The sequence below is a fragment of the Megascapheus bottae genome, chromosome 6 (assembly GCF_031878675.1).
Source record: "Megascapheus bottae isolate mThoBot1 chromosome 6, mThoBot2.hap1, whole genome shotgun sequence".
NCBI classification, from domain to species: domain Eukaryota; kingdom Metazoa; phylum Chordata; class Mammalia; order Rodentia; family Geomyidae; genus Megascapheus; species Megascapheus bottae.
The window spans coordinates 53,610,692-53,629,869 of NC_143514.1; positions in this window are offsets into that span (position 1 = coordinate 53,610,692).

Here is a 19,178-nt window from a genome sequence, read left to right on the forward strand (position 1 = left end):
CTGGAATTAAAGGTGTGCCTCAAATGGCAAAGTATCAACTGCGCAAGAGTGCACACACGCACACATGCACACACATACACACACTGAACATGAGACTTCCCACTTGCTAATCAGATGCTCTACCATTTGAGCCATGCTTCCAGCTCAAACACCTTTCCCAGATCCTTTTTGTAATACTTAGGTTTGAATTCAAGAGCTCTCACTTGCTAGGCTACTATTTTAGTCCTGCTTTTTGGCGGGTTCTTTTGGAGATAGAGCACAGCAAACCTTTCTGCTGGCGCTAGTCTTGAACTTTGGTTTTCCAGATTTTAGCCTCCTGAATATCTAAGATTACAGGTGTAACCCACCAGCAGCTGACTTTCCCATCTTACTTTTGATATTATTTAATAGTTTTTGGGTAGCCCAGTAAATAGCAAATCTATATGACCAAATTCTGAATCCATTGACAATAAAAACAGATGGGTGCTAACATATCACTTTATTGCTAGTTATGTTGAGGTATTAAATGGGTCTTTATCTGATTCATCCAGCTATTCATAAGCAATCTGGCCTGGGAGCAGTTCTAGAAGCAGACTATCAGCTCCAATATGGAGGGTTTTGTTTTTTCATTAAAATTTCTACATTTCATTTTCCCAAGATGGCTGTTTTGCTGTTGTATCTGAAACTTAGAACAGACAAGGCCTTTGTTTTCTGATCTTAGTATTACTATCCAATTTCAAACTTACTATGATCAGAGAATATTGATCGTGCTATTTTTACTTTGTGATTTCTTGTGTTTTTTCTCTATGTCCATTTTCCCATGCAGCCATCCTAAGCTATTTTTATTCCCGGATAATTTTATTTTCTTCTACTCTCTCTGAATTTTAACAGGAGCTAACAGGAGCTGACATTTATTCTTATAACCCTGCTCTTCTTTCCCTGGTTTATTTTTGTCTTTTGTTGGTACGTGTATGTGCATATGTGTGTATGTATGTGTGGTGGTCCTGCATCTTGAACTCAGAGCCTAGGTGCTTTCTTGCTCAAACCTAGAGCTTTACCACTTGACCCACATCTCCACTTCTGGTTTTCTTGTTAGTTATTTGGCGATAAGAGTATTAGAGGCTTTCCTGCCTGACCTGGCTTTGAACATGGTCTTCAGATCTCGGCCTCCTGGGTAGCTAGGATTACGAGTGTGAGCCACCTGTAAGTGGCTTCCTGGGTTCTTTTGCCTAACTTCCTAGAGATAGTTGCTCTAAAAAGATTGTTTTAATTCACGATACAATGTTTGGTCCCAATTTTCATCTTTTCCTGAGGAGAGAACTCTGCTCATTACTAAACCACCGAATATTTTCTTACTGCTTTCCCATCTTTGCATACAAAATATCTCAGTATTGATGTGTTTCTCATAATAGCTTTGGTTCTCTGCAGTCCTTGTTATTACTCCTGACAACAGCACTGGGGCTGGAGCTAGGTTTTCCTACTGGACTTCTCACTGACAGCTGCTTTGATTGGGGAAAGATGGAATCCTTGACTTGCATGTCTCTACTCTGCTGCCTTAGAAGCAACTTGCTTCTGCAAACAAGTTCTTCCCATGAGCAGCTGTGTGGGACTGCACCTCAGCTTTTCACAACCAAATCTATTCCAGGAAGGTTCTTCTCCTTAGCCAGTTTCACTCTGGCTGTTGCACCTATTTTTTTTTTTTTTTGAAAATTGAAAATGCAAATTTTGCATGGTTGCCGATTCTGAGAGGAGACCCGAGGTAGACACAGGCCTTGAACCTTGCCAGTCCCAGTGCTCCATGTCACACCACCTGACTTTCTGCTTGCTCCCTGGGTACAGTGCACCTCAGCCAAGCCAGGGGTGGCAAACTGGAAACAGCTGCTGAGGTTTTGGGTTTCTGCCTGGGTTTCCCCCTGCTCCCTGGATCAGCCCACCCGAGCAGTGCCCCTTAATCGTGCTCTTTCAGGAAGCTGTACTGTGGAAACTCCATGCAGCTCTGGAGACCAGTCAGGGCTGACAATGGCACAGGAGGGAGAGGGCCACGGCCTCGGCTGCTCAGCTGGGGAATGAATACTTGTGGCCAGCCTCAGGGAGGCTGTGTGGGGATGTGGCAGGCACTCCCAGGACAAGAGAAGCCCTGCCTCTCCTTTGTGTCTCCTGGTCTCCTCTGTCCTCCAGCCTTGGGCTGAGATCTGTCCCTAGCCCAGCCCTGCTGTGACAGACCCAGTGGCTTTCCCCACAGGAGTTTATTAACCACCCAGCTTCTCAAGCACTTCCTAAAACCCCAATCCTGGACTGGATCTAATTCAGCACCTTCCCTCAAGAAAAGGTGGGAACATTTTGTTCACCTGGTGGCCCAGGACTTGGCCTGTAGACTAGAAGATAGACCTACAAAGCAGAGTGCATCCCCGGGCAGGAGCATAGGAAGGGGAATAAGGCGTGGGGGTGGAGTACACTCAGCACTGTGCCCCTCCATGGACCAGGAGTCAAGCACCTGCTGGAGGGTGGTGGGAGATGAGGATATGAGGACTTTGATAATCCATCCTGCTAAAGCTAATAATGATAACGATCCATAAACCTTTCTGCTTCCTCTGACCTCCACAGAAACCCAAGGCAGTAAAACAGTCAATGTTGTCTAGCCGTACTGATTGCTCACTTATTAGATGCTCTGTCCTATGGGAAGTAGTGGCTGAAACTCAGATCTTGCTCTGCTCCCTGAGCTGTATACCCTGCCACGAGACTGGGTCTTCCTTCTAGTGTGCACAAGTTTACCCTCTCCCCTGCACTCTTTCATCCAGAGTTTACCTATGTTGGTCCTTTCTAGTCCTCACAGGTGACCCGACCCACAGGCTTTGATGGCAAGTCATAAAGCTAGTGATGCACTGTCCTAAGATCCTTAAGAGATGAGGCTGGATGTGAGAGTGGCTCCAGTATCTCCCACAGGAGAATGGTGAGCATGGTCTGGCTGCAGGCTTTCTGTAGAAAGCCAGTTCTTTTATGCCCAACATGACAGCCAAAGAAATGGGTTCAGGACTGCAAGACTCCTCTGGCTCCTATTACTGTGCAAAGCTGGGGTGGATCTCTGGGCCATTTCTTTCTATCTTTTTTTTTGGCCAGTCTTGGGCCTTGAGCTCAGGACCTGAGCACTATCCTTGGGCTTTCTCGAGGCTAGGACTCTACCACTTGAGCCTCACCACCACTTCTGGCTTTTTTCTATATATGTGGTACTGAGGAATCGAATCCAGGATTTCATGCATGCTAGGCAAGCACGCTACCACTAGACCAAACTCCTGGCCCTTTATTTTTCTATCAATCTGCCTATCCTTTTTTTTTAGGTGACACAGTCGAGGAACAAAGAAATCGTGGGGCTTCCTGAGGTTACACCACAGATTTTATCACCAGTGCCCAGGCACCCAGTGCCCGGCACTGAGCTCCTCTATGGGTGCTCCAGCAAGACCATCCCATCCCAAGAGGCCTTCCTCTGAGTGCCTGGAGACAGGCACTGGTGTGCTCTCTCCCCCCTTCCCCTCTCTCTCTCACACACATACACACATACACACTTCCTAATGGTACCTCTAGCATGGGACAAGAGCCAGACTCCTGATCCACCAGGTCTATGTGGACAGTCTGAAGAAATGTTCTACATCATCTCCCAAACAGATTAGTACCTCTCACGGAGAGTACCAGGCTTCATGCAGGACTTCCTAGGCCAGATGGTGATAGGCTCAGACCAGAAGGAAGACATGGCCTCTAGCACCCAGCTCTCTCCCACCCCACTTTCTCCTTCACCTCCATCTTCTCCAGTGAAGGGTTAACCAGGAAGGGCTATCTCTGATCACCTTCACTAAAGAGCCACCAGCTTTGCAGACAGGCTTTTTTTTTTTTTTACTAGTCCTAGGGCTTCCACTCTGGAACTGGGCACTGTCCCTGAGCTACTTTTTGCTCTAGGCTAGCACTCTACCACATGAGCCACAGCCCCATTTCCTGCTCTTTCTTGTGATTAATTAGAAATAAGACTCACAGACTTTTCTGCCCAAGCTGGCTTGGAACCTCAATACTCAGATCTCAGCCTCCTGAGTAGCTAGAATTACAGGAGTGAGCCAGGCAAATGGGCTTCTTGCTGCCAGAGTTACTGTCAGTGATGTTTCTAAAGCAATGAATGTGCTCATTTTCTTTAACTCTCTAGCTCAACATTTCAGAGGGGCTGAAAAGCTAGGAGAGAGGAGTTACCTCCAGCCAACAAAATAGTTGACAGAGCCAAGAAGGGTCACACCAAAAAAATACTGCAGCTGAGCCTTGCACATTACTCAGCTCAAGAGGCAAAGCTGTGACCACCACCCCGAAGGAAGAACTCCCCCCAGTCACACTCCTGTCCCTTCCCCAAAGGAACCACAGACCCTCACCCTTGTCATTTTCTTGTTTTCCTTGTCCTTTTCTCACCTAAAACATATTCCTAAGACAGCACCATTCAGTTATGTTGATTTCTATAGTTGAGGTGCCTTTTAGGTATTTCAGTTCCTAGTTCTCTCTCTCTACCCTCCTTGCTTTTCCAAACAATATGATCCTGCTCTCCAACCTCTTAGGTCTCCACAGGCCACCTCGGGCTGATTTCCTATTCACAGTGCCATTACTTATGTGCGGATCCCTTCAAGCCCCCTCGAGTTGGTGGCTCTATCCAAGCAGCAAGTGGACCATGCTCTTCTGTCAGAAACAGACTGCCCCTGGCCGCACCTCTTTCAAGGCCCCATCAGCAGATACCTGATGTTCCAGGTCTAGACCCCTTTTGTTGGCTGTTACAAAATAGCAGGTTATAGCAGGCTCTTTTTTTGTAATTACCCAGAACACTTTTTCTCATGATCTATTCTTGTTGTGTGTGCTGGTTCTGGTTCTTGAACTCAGGTCTGAATACTGCCCCCGAGCTTTCTTTGCTCAAGGCTAGCACTCTACTGCTTGAGAAATGGCCCTACTTCTGCTTTGCGGTACTTAATGGGAGATGAGTCTCAAACTTTCTTACCTAGGCTGGATTTGAACAGATCTCAGCCAGGATTACAGGCATGAGCCACTGAAGTCTAGCTCCTGACCTCGTCTTGATGCTTTCATTTCCATCCTTCAAGGTCCTGGGTATAGATTCTGAGGGAAGCAGGGAGTAAAGAGGTGAGTTTAAGGTGTGAAATCTCTTGCCGCTTGTATCTTGAAAGTGAAGTCCATTTCAGATACCCACAAGAAACATCTCTTCGACCTCCCTTCTTGGTTGGGTCAGCCTTTCAGCCCACATCCCATTGTGTACAATGCCTCCTCCTCTGTCTCTAGGGCTTCCTCCCTGTGCTCTTGAGCTCTCTACTTATGCCCTCTCCTCCAGACCCTCCACACCAGGTATCTCACTACCAGAAACAGCCCTTCCAAAGTCCCTTTTCACAGAAGTCCTCTTCCTCTCCCTCCTCCTCCCACTGTGCTTTCACAGAAACTTCATAGCTGGAGAACTGTGGCTGATGCTTGCTCGAAATTCCAAAGCAGGCTTATCTATAATGCCCCAAAAGGTGGGCAGTGATTCGGAGGTAATTGTGTCTCAAGTGTCAATCTCTAATGCTTCGGCTCTCATCCCAGATTTTCCATAGCCCACCATGCTGGCAGCTAAAAGCACATAGGCGTGTCTTTCCTTTTGTCTGGACCAAGAAGCCACATTTCATGCACACCCAGATGGAAAGACAGCAGAGATGGATGAGGTAGTCATTTACCCTCTTCTGGTGCTGGGCTGAAACGAACACGAGTCAAAATTTAAAATCAACCGAAGGGAGGAAAATGTGGGTCAAATTGTGGAAGTGGAAGAGGTTTTTGAAAGGTAGGTCGTGAAGCCATCATCCTTCTATCGCCTGAGATCCTCATTGTCCTGATTGACTAGTGACATCACCTCTACCCAGACTCCCCAGAGTATACCCTCAGTCTTCCCTGGGGTCCCCAGGCTTCAGCAATGTGTATCGATAGTCTCCACCCTTCCACCTGTTTTGTATCAGCGTGCTCACCACCTGCAAAGCTTTACCCATTGCTTGCCAACATTTCTGTTGCCACACTAACACCCCCCTTAAAATCTCAGTCCGCAGGCACCCTCCCCTTCTGAGCACCAGTCCTGGATCCTAAGCCCCTTCTAAAGCAATCCTGTTTCCAATAGACTCTCAGAGCTGTGCTTATGGAATAAAAGAGTGGACTCATTAGTTCTAGTCCCTTCTGTTCACATACTCTTTTTTATGAGGTTCTCAGTGGCTTGAAGAAAAAGAAAAGTTTGTTGGTTCTATCCACAGACAGTTGGTTCTATCCAGAGACAATTAATAAAACAAGTAAATTAGATTGTGCATTGGGGAGAGGCATTTTAAATGTGGGGAGAGGTCTTTTCCTGTGGTCAGGATGGCATGGAAGCCTCACTACTACCTCGGCATTTGTGGAAAGACAGAGGCGAAGAAATGGTCCTTGGCAGGTACCCAGGGAAATGAACTACAAGGAAATAAATGAATGGACAAAAGAAATTGAATACAGTGATGAATGGGGGAATTGCTGGCTGAATGAGAGAGAGAACAGGAGGTGGTAAAAAAAAATCACATTTACTTTGTTCTAATGGATTGTATTGCATGGAACTGGGCAAACTACACTGTCTGGAAAAAAACACCTGTTATTTCTTTCACCTCCTGGTGTCCATTTGGGCCTTGAAGAGATGTCTTATAATCTTAAGACGTTGTTCCAAGGGCTTTCTTCTCTTATATGTGCCCTCCTCTACGGGCTCTGCAAGCTGGGTCCCACTTGACCTCAGCCACAAGGGCGTGGCTGGCAACTCACAACAGCAGGTGCCCTTGTAGAGGCGAGCAAGGGCTAGTCAAGCTCTGACTAGTCCCTATGCCCATCTAGATGCCCCCTTCTTCAAAGGGTTGACGCTCCAGAAGTCTGGGGACCATGCTATAGTGGTAGACCCAGTGCCAGGAGATGGAAGATGCTAATAGCTTCTTAAGACCCCGAGAGGCCCCTGTGTACAAGATGTATGATGCATATTGGGAGGTGGGGAGAAATCCCAACCCAGAATACAGCCAGCTGAAAATATAAGGGTTATTGTCAGCTAAACAGGGGCAGTATAGGGCAGGCGGTGTAGCAATAGCATCAGGAAGGACAATTACCAGGTGGATGGGTAGTACACAGCTCAAAAATCAGAGCCTCTGAAGGCAGACTAGCACAAGTTCAGATCCAAGCTCTCCAGCCTTGAGTTAGCCGATTAACCTCTGAACCTCAGCTTTCTTGAGCCTCAGCTTTCTTGACAATCACTACTGCTTTGTAGAAAATTAAATGGTAGTGTTTGCAAGGTACTATGTATAATGCTGGCATATAATCAATATTTATCATTCATACAACTTAGCATTTTTTGTCTTACTTTTGGCACTAGGGATTGAACCCAGGACGTTGCACTTGCTAGGTAAGCACTTTGCCAACTGAGCTACATTCCAGCCCTTAGCATATTATTAAATAGAGGAGCACTAGCAACTCATGTTTGTAATCTTAGTTACTCATGAGAGTAGGAGGACTGTGCTTCAAATCCAGCATGAGAAGGAAAGTCTGAAACATCTCTAATTAACCAAACACCAAGAATAGAGCTGTAGCTCAAGTGGTAGAGTGCTAGTCTTGAGCAAAAAAGCTCAGGGACAGTACCCACACCCTGAGTTCAAGTCCTAGGATAAAAAAAAAAGAGGGGAGGTAGGAGAGAAGGAGGAAGGAAGGACAGAAAGGAAAGTTTTTCTTGGATTGTTAATAAGTATTATGCACTCCCTCTGACAAAGCAAAAAATAATAATAAGGTGATCTCAGACCAAAGTAATACAAATTAAAGGCTCAAAAGAAGAAACTAAGCTAGCCCATAAGATGCCAGCTGAGCTGGCTGTAATATTCTGGACAGTTGATATCTGGGTAGATATGAGGCAGTCAGGATATGAGGTCCTGATACCCTACCTGTGAGAGGCTGCTCAGCCTGTGGAGAAGCTGTGGCTACCCATATGAGCAGTCTCCAAGCCCACAGTGATGAAGCTGAAGCTCTGGATGGGGGTCTAGAGGAAAGAACTGCAGCTTAAGAGGCTACATGGAGACAGGTTTCAGATACTCGCCAGGAAAGTATTTCCTTCAGGTCAAAAAGACTACACTCCTGAACCCCAAGGACATGTTAAAATAAGACTGCACAAACTGCCATTCCAAGAGGCGGTTAGTTGCAGAAGGGTGTTTGCTCTCCATCAATAGCTAGCCCTTTTCTGATCTTGCACACAGAGCCTCAGATTCATGGTACATTTGCCTTGGGGTTATAGAGATCACTCATCCATCCATCCCTATGGTACTCTGGTTGGTGCCAGGGACACAAGTATGAATTCTACCTCCCTCGTGTTTACAATCCAATGCAATGGTTCTCAAACCATACATAGATCCTTAGAGGATACCCATATGCAAAAAAAAAAAAATAGCCTCAATCCTTACCTCGCACCAAATATAAAAACTCAAAAAGGATGTAAGACCTAAATGTGAGAGTCCAAACCATAAAACTCTTGGAAAACATGTAGATAGATCTCTAATGCCTTAAAATTTGTGCTTTTGGAGATATATCTGAGAACCTTGCCAAACAAAAATAATAAATTGGGTTTTATTAAAATTTTAAGATGGGCACCAGTGATTCACCCTAAAATCCTAGCTACTCAAGAGGCTGAAATCTAAGGACCAAGGTTCCAAGCCATCCTGGACAGGAAAGCCCATGAGACTTATTTCCAATGAACCACCAAAAGTCTGGCAATGGAGCTCTGGTTCAAGTGGTAGAACATCAATCTTGAGCTAAAGGACGACACCCAGGCCCCGAGTTCAATTCCCAGTGGTGACATAAGAAAAATAAAGCTTTGGTGCTTGTAAAAATACTAGCAAGAAAGTCAACAAAGCACAATATTAGAGAAAACATTTATAAATCATATATAATGTGACTTGCATTTAGAGCAGATTTTAAAAAGCACTTGAAAATCACAGACAAAGAGACCAATTTTAAATGAGTGAAGGATCTGCAAAGATATCTGTCCCAATAAGGAAAAAGTGACCAATAATTACCTTAAAAAGGTGGTCAGCATAATTTGTCATTAGGGAAATGTAAATCAAGACGATGTTGAGATACTGCTCACAGTAGGATGGCTGTAATTTAATAGAGAATACAAAGGATTGCAATAATAAGTAAAACCTTTAAATACTGTTGGTAAGAGTGAAAAATGCAACCAGTTTTAGGGGGAAATCATTTCTTCAAAAATATTGAACAGTTAACAACTGACCTAGCAATTCCCAAGGTATATACCCATGAGAACTGAAAACATGTCCACACACACACACACACACACACACACGCACACATACACGCGCGCGCAAAAAAAACTGCATCCAAATTTTCATAGTGGCATTATTCTTTAACAGCCAAGGGTAGGAAGAACTCAGATGTCCGTTGACAGATGCATGGATATTTTGGGGCTATAAGATGAAACACTGATGCACACTGCCACACAGATAAAATGCGAGCTTTAAAAATTTGATGTTTTGAGAGACAAGACACTAGACACGAAACGCAACTATGGTATGACTCCACTTATACAAAACGTCTGGATGAGGATATTGAAACAAAAGCCATATAAAGAATGATTGTTGTCCTTAATGTACTATGTTGTCTCTCATCTCCTTTGCTGTCCCTTGGTTATCTCATATTGTTATAGTATCTCACTTTGTTATCTGATATATTGAATTTATTTGTATTTGGTTATTTGAAATTTGATAGGGAAGGGGGGAAAACCAAGACGGGTGTGGGGTGTGGGGGGAGAGGGAAATGGGTACCAAGACATGTGAAAGGGTATCAATGTATGTGAATTAATGCACCTTCTATCTGGCAAATATCATGTAACCCTTTTACTAATTACAATAAAAAAATGCAAAAAAAATTAAAAAAACGTCTGGATGGAAAATCTTTGAGAGACAGAAAGTAGATTGCTCAGAGGAAGGGGAAGGGAGGGAGGGAGAGAAAGGCAAGAGGAGGGACAGAAAAAATAGATCTTTATGAGATGAGGAACATTCTAAAATTGTGGTGAAGACCATCCAATTCTGAATATTCTACAAGTCATTAAGCTGCGTACTTTTAAATAGGTAAATTGTATGCTGTATGAATTGTATGCTGTATGAATTATGTCTTAATCAAGTTCTCCCTCAACCCTCAAAAAAAAAAAAAAAAGAAAGAAATCACACTAGGACACTTTGAATGGTCCCTGCTCTAAGCCTCAGGCCACAGTCCCAGATTTAAAGCTGCCTGGAGAGAGATCTAAAAACACACAGCCTTTTTTTTGTTTTGTTTTGCCAGTCCTGGGCTTGAGCCCAGGGCCTGAGCACTGTCCTTGAACTTTCTCAAGGCTACAGCTCTACCACTTGAGCCTCAGCACCACTTGCGGTATGTGGTACCAAGGAATTGAACCCAGTTCATGCAAGTTAGGCAAGCACTCTACTACTAGGCCAAACTCCAGGCCCGCCATAGCTTTTTTTGTAAGCTCTCCCCCAAGAGAGAGCAATATTGCAATGCTGAGGAGCACTGGTCTGGGGGAGCCAGGACCTCCAATTCCCTGAAAGTCTGCCAGCTGCCTTACACTTGCCACCTCTGACTGTCTTTACCAGAGTTTCAGCTTCATACATCCAGTGTTTTTGATCCTCCATACCAAATCTACAGAAGTTTGGAGCACATTTGTTTGATATTTTTTAACCTCTGAACCAACCCAGACTACCTATGATCTTCACTAGTTCTGCTTTGTATTTATGCATTTCACTGACGAAGCCAGCATTTGCTCATGGGCTGCTCCCCTCACCCACCTATAGGTCCTTTTATATAAGACCAGCTATATGCAACATTACTTCAAGAAAATCTGAAAAGTTCTCACTTGCAAACATATCGTGGCTCTACATAAAAGGACTATGAACATACATTTGTTTGTTTCACAGACAGAAGAAATAGAATCCAAGAGGGGGCAAAACAGCCTACCTGAAACCCCAGAGTCTGACTCTCTGCCTGCCTTACCACCTCACCTTGCCCTCCTTTGCTGTTCTTTATGGCCCCTAAGGACCCAGGGACTCTTGTCTATCCAGTGAGCAGTCGCCTGCTGCTGCAGACCAATTGGGGTATGGGATGGGACAGCTCCTTGGCAGTGCCTGGTCCACCACACACAATGAAGCCAGAGTTATAGAGCCAGGGCCTGCTTTGTCACTCCCCTGCCAGCCCGCCCTCCTTGCCTCTCCCCCAGCTGCAAATGGAAAATCCGAGAAGGTGGTCTGCTTTCCTGGCAGATATTAGCTGGGATGGTACAGCTGGGCAGGGAAGGGCCACTGCTGGGTGCCAGACACATTGGGTGGAATGACAGGGAGGAAGAATGTTAATTCTGTAATACTGGGACTCATCTGAAATGCCTCCACAGCTGGAAACAAAGGCCATGGCAGACCAGGGGCCCTCTTCCACCCTTGGCGCCTGCCTGTGGTGTTAGGTACCGTTAGTAATTAATAACAATAATAACAGCTACTATTTAATGAGTCCCAGCTCCAGGCCCATGCCTGGACTTAGCACTTCCATACTAGCAGCCCCCAGGGTGTGAAGTAATTATTGTCCCATTTTTCAGAACTCCCAAAGCAAGATGCCATGAGCTGGTGTGAATGGGTCCCAGCTGAGTGGACCCTGCTCTTACTGACCCAACCTCCATCAGTGCTTTCCCTCAGCCACACTTGAAAAGGCATTTTAGCCAAAAAGCCTGTCAAGAAATTGAACCAGGTTGAGTGCTGTGGCTCACATCTGTAATTCTAGTGACTCTGGGAGTGGAGATCAGGTGGTTCAAGGTTAATCCCTGGCAAAGAGATAAGACTAATAAGTGGTCTTATGGCATCTGTGGTCCCAAGTACAGGGGAGGTATAAGTAAGAGGATCACAGCCCAGGGTCTGTACTAGGTAAAGAACACATAAACTAAGAAAAATCCCCAAAAGGCTTGGGATATGGGTCAGGGGAGTAGAGCTCCTGTCTAGCAAATATGGGAGTTTTAACACTAGTATCACAAAGAGAAGAGGGGAATGTGGGGGGAAAGACACTCGCTGAGCCATTTCTTTCCTCAAGTTAAAGGCACACAGTAGGGTATCTTGAACTCAGTTTGCTGCTTTTTCTCCCATAAGTACTTTCCTCTTAAAAAGCAATGGCCTTGAATTACAAAACTGTCTACGGCTGGGGTTCACTTCCTCCACTGATTAAAGAATTAACAGGCAAGAAAATGTTTAAACCAGACAGGGCAAGTTTATTTGAAAGCTAAAGACACTGCAAAAGAAACAGCCAGATTCTTTGTGCAGGGAGGGGTCTCCAAGCATCAGCTCCAGGTTCTCTTCCATAGCTACTACATATATGGTCCCTTGCCTCAACTCAGGGCATGCTGCTGGTGCCATTGGTTGAGGAGTAGACATGTGCTACAAGGAGTCTGGTTGTGCTACATGGAATCTGATTGGCTCTCCTATCTCTGTGCAAGAGTATGGAGTAAGATTCTGATTGGATAAAGGCGGGCGGGGCAGGGTGTCACTTGCTGACTCATTTTTCCACCTCTTCCTTACCAGGTTGGAGACCACCGCCTCTGCCATCTTCTCATCTTATATCTAACTGAGGAGGCCCAACTGTCCCTCAGTTACCTATCCGTTTCATAGATGAGGAGACTGAGGTCTACAAAGACGAAGTTCCGGTCCTAGGCCACACACGTGCCTGTCTTCCTCCCCAGTGTGGCTCTCAGCTGGATGCCAGTTGCCAGCAGCTCTATAACAGGGAGAAACCTGAATTGAGAGAACCATTTTCTTCAGTGGACAGACAGCCTAAGACTGCAATACTCAAGGTGTACCTTGCAGGGCACTGTCTTTCCCTCATTCATTCCTTCCATTCATTCCTCCATATGCTTTTCTCTGGGTACTGGGGATACACCACAGCTTCAAACACTGCCAACTTTAGAGAGATCAAAGTCTAGGCTGACAATCTACAAACCCACAACACCAACCCAAGTGAGTACAAGGAGTCCTACCAGCTCAAGGGAGCACTCGGGACGAGAGGCTGCCAGGAGGGTTCAGGGAAAAAAAAGTGGGGGGGGGCTTCAGGAAGGGGAATCTTGGAGCTGTGAGTTGGAGTGGTGGACATTGGTAAGGTGGAACAAAATGGAGAAAGGCATCCCCAGACCCAGAGCACAGCAGGAGGCACAATCCAGAGGAAAAAAGATAATAGGGAGTCCCTAAGCCCTTTGGAGTACCCGAAGTAAACAGAATCGTGGACCCAAGCCCATCAAGATCTCAAGACAATCTTTCCACCCAAGTGCCTGCTAAGGTGGTGGATAGAAAGATCCTACAGCAGGAGCAGGTTTCCAGAGTGGTCTTTAAAGGCATTGACAGCCTGCAAACACTTCCCCATCAAGAAAACCCTACCCTGAGCCCCAAAGTACTGAAGCCTCTGTGCTTAGGACCAGCGGTGACAATGTCTCTTGGCCATTAATCGCAGCATGTGCTAATGTTTGATAAATTGCCCAACAGTTGCATTAGCTAATAACTCCTCGAACAAAACCAGAGAGTTCATCTGTTTTTATAAGACGCCCAAGAGCATCCTGGGAACAGGCACGGTGGTCGTGAATAAAAGAGAAACATTCATTTATGGTAATTGGTTTCAGCTCCTCACTTGGCTGCTTGTCCTGACCTAAATGTATCCAGTTGTTCCTTCTGCCTGGCTCTGGTTTTGGGGGTCACTCCTAATGGTTTAATTCAACAAAAAATGTCTGCCATTTCCTGTAACCTCTTGTCTTTTTTTTTTTTCCACCCTCCTCCCAAATGGTTTTCTTGCAAGCAGCATCTCTGCAAGTCCCTCCTGGAGCCCATTTCTTCTCAGGGAACAAAGTCAAGATTGTTGACAGAAAAAAAAGGGTTTTAACTCCAGGCTAAGAAAAAAAAAAAAGATGGTGGGGGGAGGGGACAAACGAAGGTAATAAGCATTTGTTTGTCTTCCTCCCCGGACCTCACAAAGCAGGTTTTGTCCAAGGCTGGTGGTCAGGGACTCTGACACAGAACATGGCCCTGCGGACCAAGGGCAATTTATGGGGAGGGAACAAACACAAATCCTCATTCATGCAGCCGCCTTGGAGGAAATACTGGGAGGAACCTTTGTGCCAGGCCAACAGCCCCTCCCTCTGCCCCTCCCTCCCTCCCTCCCTCCCTCCCTCCCTCCCACGGGTCTGAGGCTCACTGGGTGCTGTGAGTTTTGGCCCGACTTCAAACCCCAGAATGCAGCCCTTCCTCTCTCCTCTGCATGGCTTTCTTTTCCACTCATGGGCACATGTGACCCTCCATGCAGAGCAGTGCCTTTCACAGGGTCTCTGGGTGCCAGCAGGGCGGGCTCATCCCTCAGGTGGATTTATGAGCTTCTGCTGGCATCAGTCCCTACCCAGGAGGAGGGGCAGGGGCAGGGAGAAGGTCTGGAATACATTGCGCCGTCCGTGGGGATAGCTTGTAAACTTTGTTGGGATGCATCTGGTAGAAAGGCGTTGTATAAATATTAGATCATTATCGGCGTATTGTGTTTCCCTGGCTCGGGTGGAGGAGGGGCTGGCAGGCCCCAGATGCCTTTCGTCAAGCAGACAGGGATGGCTTTGAGGAGTCCTTGGAAAGTCACTGTTTGCCCATAAGAAAGCCTAGAGGGGAGGGCAGAGGTGACCATCAGCCTGGCCTGCCAGTTCTGCCATGTGAGGCCTCTGACAGGATCCAGGAGGAACAGAAGCAGAGGCTGGCCTGGACAGGCAGAATGGAGGACAATGGGAACTAGCAAGCTGGGGCCACCGTCTCCGTGTAACCCAATTCCTGTGCCATGAGGAGATGTGCCCTCATGAGATGGATAACTATCTGAGTGGTGCCCCCCCTCAAGCTGGGTGTTGGTGACACTGAATGAAAATATAGCCCAACTTTGACAGAACAGGGGCTGGGTGTTCTTGACTGCAAAGTTCTTTTCACTTCACTGGGGCATCAATGGTTCCACATCCCAGAGTTCTGTTTAGCCCATCCTCCAATATTTGCAAGCAGCATTCTTCAGAGAATAGGGCCTAGAGAGTTCAGCCACAACATCAAAACCTTCAATCATCATCATCATCCATCATCTTCATCACTGTAGCCCTTCTGGCTACCACTCTCCATAAATACTCGAGTGGGAACATGTACACACCAGTGTCTTAAGACAAGATCCTGTTATTTCAGGTACCTCAGTCTGCTTAGGGGGCCCCCATTGTCTCTCTTCCCCTGGGTTGAAGTATATAAACTGCACCCTATGCCAAGACCTGGGTCTGGGACGACTTCTCCCAGCTCGTTCACCTAACCACATCCATTCAACTTTCAGTTCCAACAATTCTTCCTCCTAAAGTCTTTCTCTCCTGAACCCTCTTGGCAGCTGGCCTGAAATGCACCCCCTTCTTAACTTGCATTGGCTTCTGTTGGCGTTGTGGATTTGCAAGTTGATCACCTGGACTCTGGACTCCCTAGAGTCAGGGATCTTTGAAGCTTTGGTGTGCCCTTAGTGCCCAGTGCTGCACGGAGGGGCTTTGAGTGACTGAACTAATGAATGAGCAAATGAACAGATATCGTCATCACCATCATCATAAGAATGGCTACCATTTATCATTTGGCTCTGTATAAATCTTAGGCACTTCATTCTTACAGCATATTCATGAGGTAAAATCCATCAGTGCGCATTTCATAGTTAACAATAAAAGCTTTAAGGGTGACTTGTAGGACTGGCAGCTCACACCTGTAATCTTAGCTACTTTGGAGGTGGAGACTGTGAAGATTATGTTTTGAGACCAACCCAGGCAAGAAGTAGGCAAGAGCTCATCTCAATAAAAAAAAAAAAAAAAAAAAAAAAAAAAAAAAAAAAAAAAAAAAACCTCTGGGCATAGTGGCTTGTGCTGGTCTTTCCAGCTATGTAGGAAATGTGAAGAGGAGGATTATAATCGAAGCCAGACCAAACATACATGCAAGACCCTACATGAAAAACAGTGAAAGAAAAGCTAGGTGAGAGTATAAATTTAGCAAGTGCAAGGTCATAAGTTCAAACTCCAGAACTGCCAAAATACAAAATAGTGACTCATCCAAGGTCATAGGGCAGATATGGTTTTCCATGTTCTTAAGAAACATCTCTGCCGCAGGAATCTGAACAGGGATTCTGGGAGGGGTTTGGGAAGGACCTCCAAAGAGGCAACCTGTTGCTAACCAGAAAGTTAGGAATAAACTTGACCAGGAGACCCTCTGAAGAGAGGCTTGCTGGCTGTGAGCCCCTGGTCCTCACATCACAAGACACCGCCTTCCTCCCCTCCTGCATTGCTCTCCACAGTCTCATTCCTTAGAGTCCATTCTCACCTCCACAAGATTCTGTCAATCCCCTCAGCAACTTCCATGGGGGAAGACACTAGAATGTTCTCAATGGAACTTAAGCACAGACCAGTGGTTTCTGTTACCCTAAGCCACACAGCCAGGAAGTGGGAAAACTCAAACCTGAGTTACGCTGGTGACTGGGAAACTCTTTTGAATTTGGACACAAGCAGAGAACAGGACTAGACACCTATACACCTGGATTCAAAAGCTAGTTCTGCAACCTTGTGGTCGGGGAACCATGGAACCACAGGGTGCTATGACTTGGGAGATGGCTGAGAGCTGGCGCCCTCTGGTCTTTACCCAGCTCTGTGAAGTGGAGCTCCGGGTGTTAGCATGTTTATGTTGCAGCCTGGAAGCACATGCAGAAAAGGTAGGAGGACTAGAATCACAAGCACCAAGGACAAGACAGGGCCTGAAGCATGACAGCCTGCAGCCTTGCAGGGGTATCTGCCTTTGATATGAGTAGAATAGCCCAGGCACAAAGCAAGTAGAGTGTGGGCCCTGTGAAGACAGGAGCAGATTTTGGAGCAGACTACCTACTCTAACCCATGGGTTGTTTCAGTGCCAGATCTTGTCAAGCTTTGCCTTGAATACCTTTAGTGACAAAACTCACTACCTAGCAAGTGCAGCTGTGGTGGAACTGTCATGATTTTAGCTCAAAGGAACTGGGGTTTGGTTTTGTTTTAATGAAACAGCAACGAAGATCTGATTAGTGCATTCCAGGCAAAGATCAAGGCTGGAAGCTACAGAATAACATTAGCTTCTGCATGTCTTATCAGAAAGAATGCATTCCCAAATGCGCAATTCCTATTAATAGAATACACACCCTGACATACCACACACACACACACACACACACACACACACACACACTTATTTTTGGTGTCAATACTGGGGCTTGAACTCAAGGCCTTCCACACACATTTATTTGGCTTTTTTGCTCAAGGCTGATGCTCAAACACTTGACGTCACATCTGTATTTCTTGCTTGTAGCTGGTTATTTGGCAATTAAGAACCTGCGGACTTTTCTGCCCCAGTTAGCTTCAAACCTCAATCCTCAGATATCAACCTCCTATAGTGGATAGAATTAAAGACAGGAGGCACCAGTGCCTAGCAGCCCTTCCTTCTTCCAGTGATAAAGATACAGCACTTCACAGCTTATGTCTGCCTACATTCACCCTCTAAGCACCCAGAAAGATGGCTGGGGCAAGAACTACCAGGCAACCAGACAAAATGAGAAGGGATTCAGGAAGGTGGGAGCCTTTTTCTGCCAAGTCACCCAGGACTGGAGCTCAGGCCTTCCCTTCCCCCATACTGCCACAGTGGTATCTGCCCAAGTCATTGAAAAGCCACCCACATAGGGTATCTGCCACACAGTATACCACCAGCCACTTCCCCATGTGGAATGGAATAGCGTGAGCCCCTCAGAATTCTAGGCTCTGCTATTTGTAGGCTAATTGGTTGTTCCACCCCCGATTTCTCAAGCAACTGAATCCATGTGTCTTGTCACCAGTGTCAACCCACAGAGCCCAGCATAAGAGGTAGGCCCTGCCCAATCTGGAACACTTGCCGCCTTTTTCTAAATCTAGTCCCCATTTCATTGGCTAGTGCTCTACCATTCTGAGCCACAGCTCCACTTCCAGTTTTCTGATGGTTAACTGGAGAGAAGAGTCTCATGGACTTTCCTTCCCAGCCTGGCTTCAAACCATAATCCTCAAGATCTCAGCCTTCTAAGTAGCTAGGATTATAGGTGTTAGTCACCAGTACCTGGCTAGCACTAAACTTTCAATCTCTCATAAATCCCAAAGAACCCTAGAGGCCCACGGGAAAAAGGAAAATTACTCCACTAGACAGAGGTCCAGAGAATAGTCTGCATGGTCCCTGGTGCCCCCGCCCAAGCTCCTTCCTATTCCAGAAAGCCTACCTTGGAGCTGTCTGAGCTGGGCATGGAAGGACAATGGTGTCCCTGCCTTCCTAAAAGCAGTACCATGTTGAGACAGTCCCACACTGACATGGAATCCAACACCAGCTCCATCACTCATATCTGTGAAATTTAGACTTGAATCATTCACATTGTTTCCTCGTGTTCAAGGCCAGTGACAATAGGGCCTCATCTACAATGTGGCTGTGGAGTTTAGATGACAGCTCATCATAGAAAAGGTGTGGCACAGGACAGAGAGGATATAAAGAAAGGAGTAGATATAAAGATAGGAATACCTTTACATCATGATACAAGGATATAAAGAGTAGATGCCTTGTTGAGTTATGATGAAAGGATGAGGGAGACCATTAGTGGGTTCCTAGAGTTTTTCAGGCGTAGCGATGTCACGTGGCCCTCAGCCCTGCCAGCACCATCTCAGACTCTTCTTGGAAGCCCTCCAGTCTATCCACGGTGGCTGTCTTTAGAGGCTCTGGCTGGAGTCTGCTCCTACAGGTATGGGAGGCACTGGCTCGGGCTGTTCTTTGGCCCATGGCTCTCGAGTTCAATGAGTTCAATGGCTCCCACATCCCCATAACCTTATGGTATCAGGTCGACTGCAGCTGCCAGAGCCTGGTAGAGCTCTGCATTCCCCAAAGCCAGCAAACCATAGACATGGCTTCCAACCACATTCACATGTGCCTAACACCCTCTGAGATCCTGTCTCCTAATGGGTAAAGCAGACCCAAGGAGAGAAGCCATACAGGATAATAAGAGGACAGGCAGAGGGACATGGATCCAAA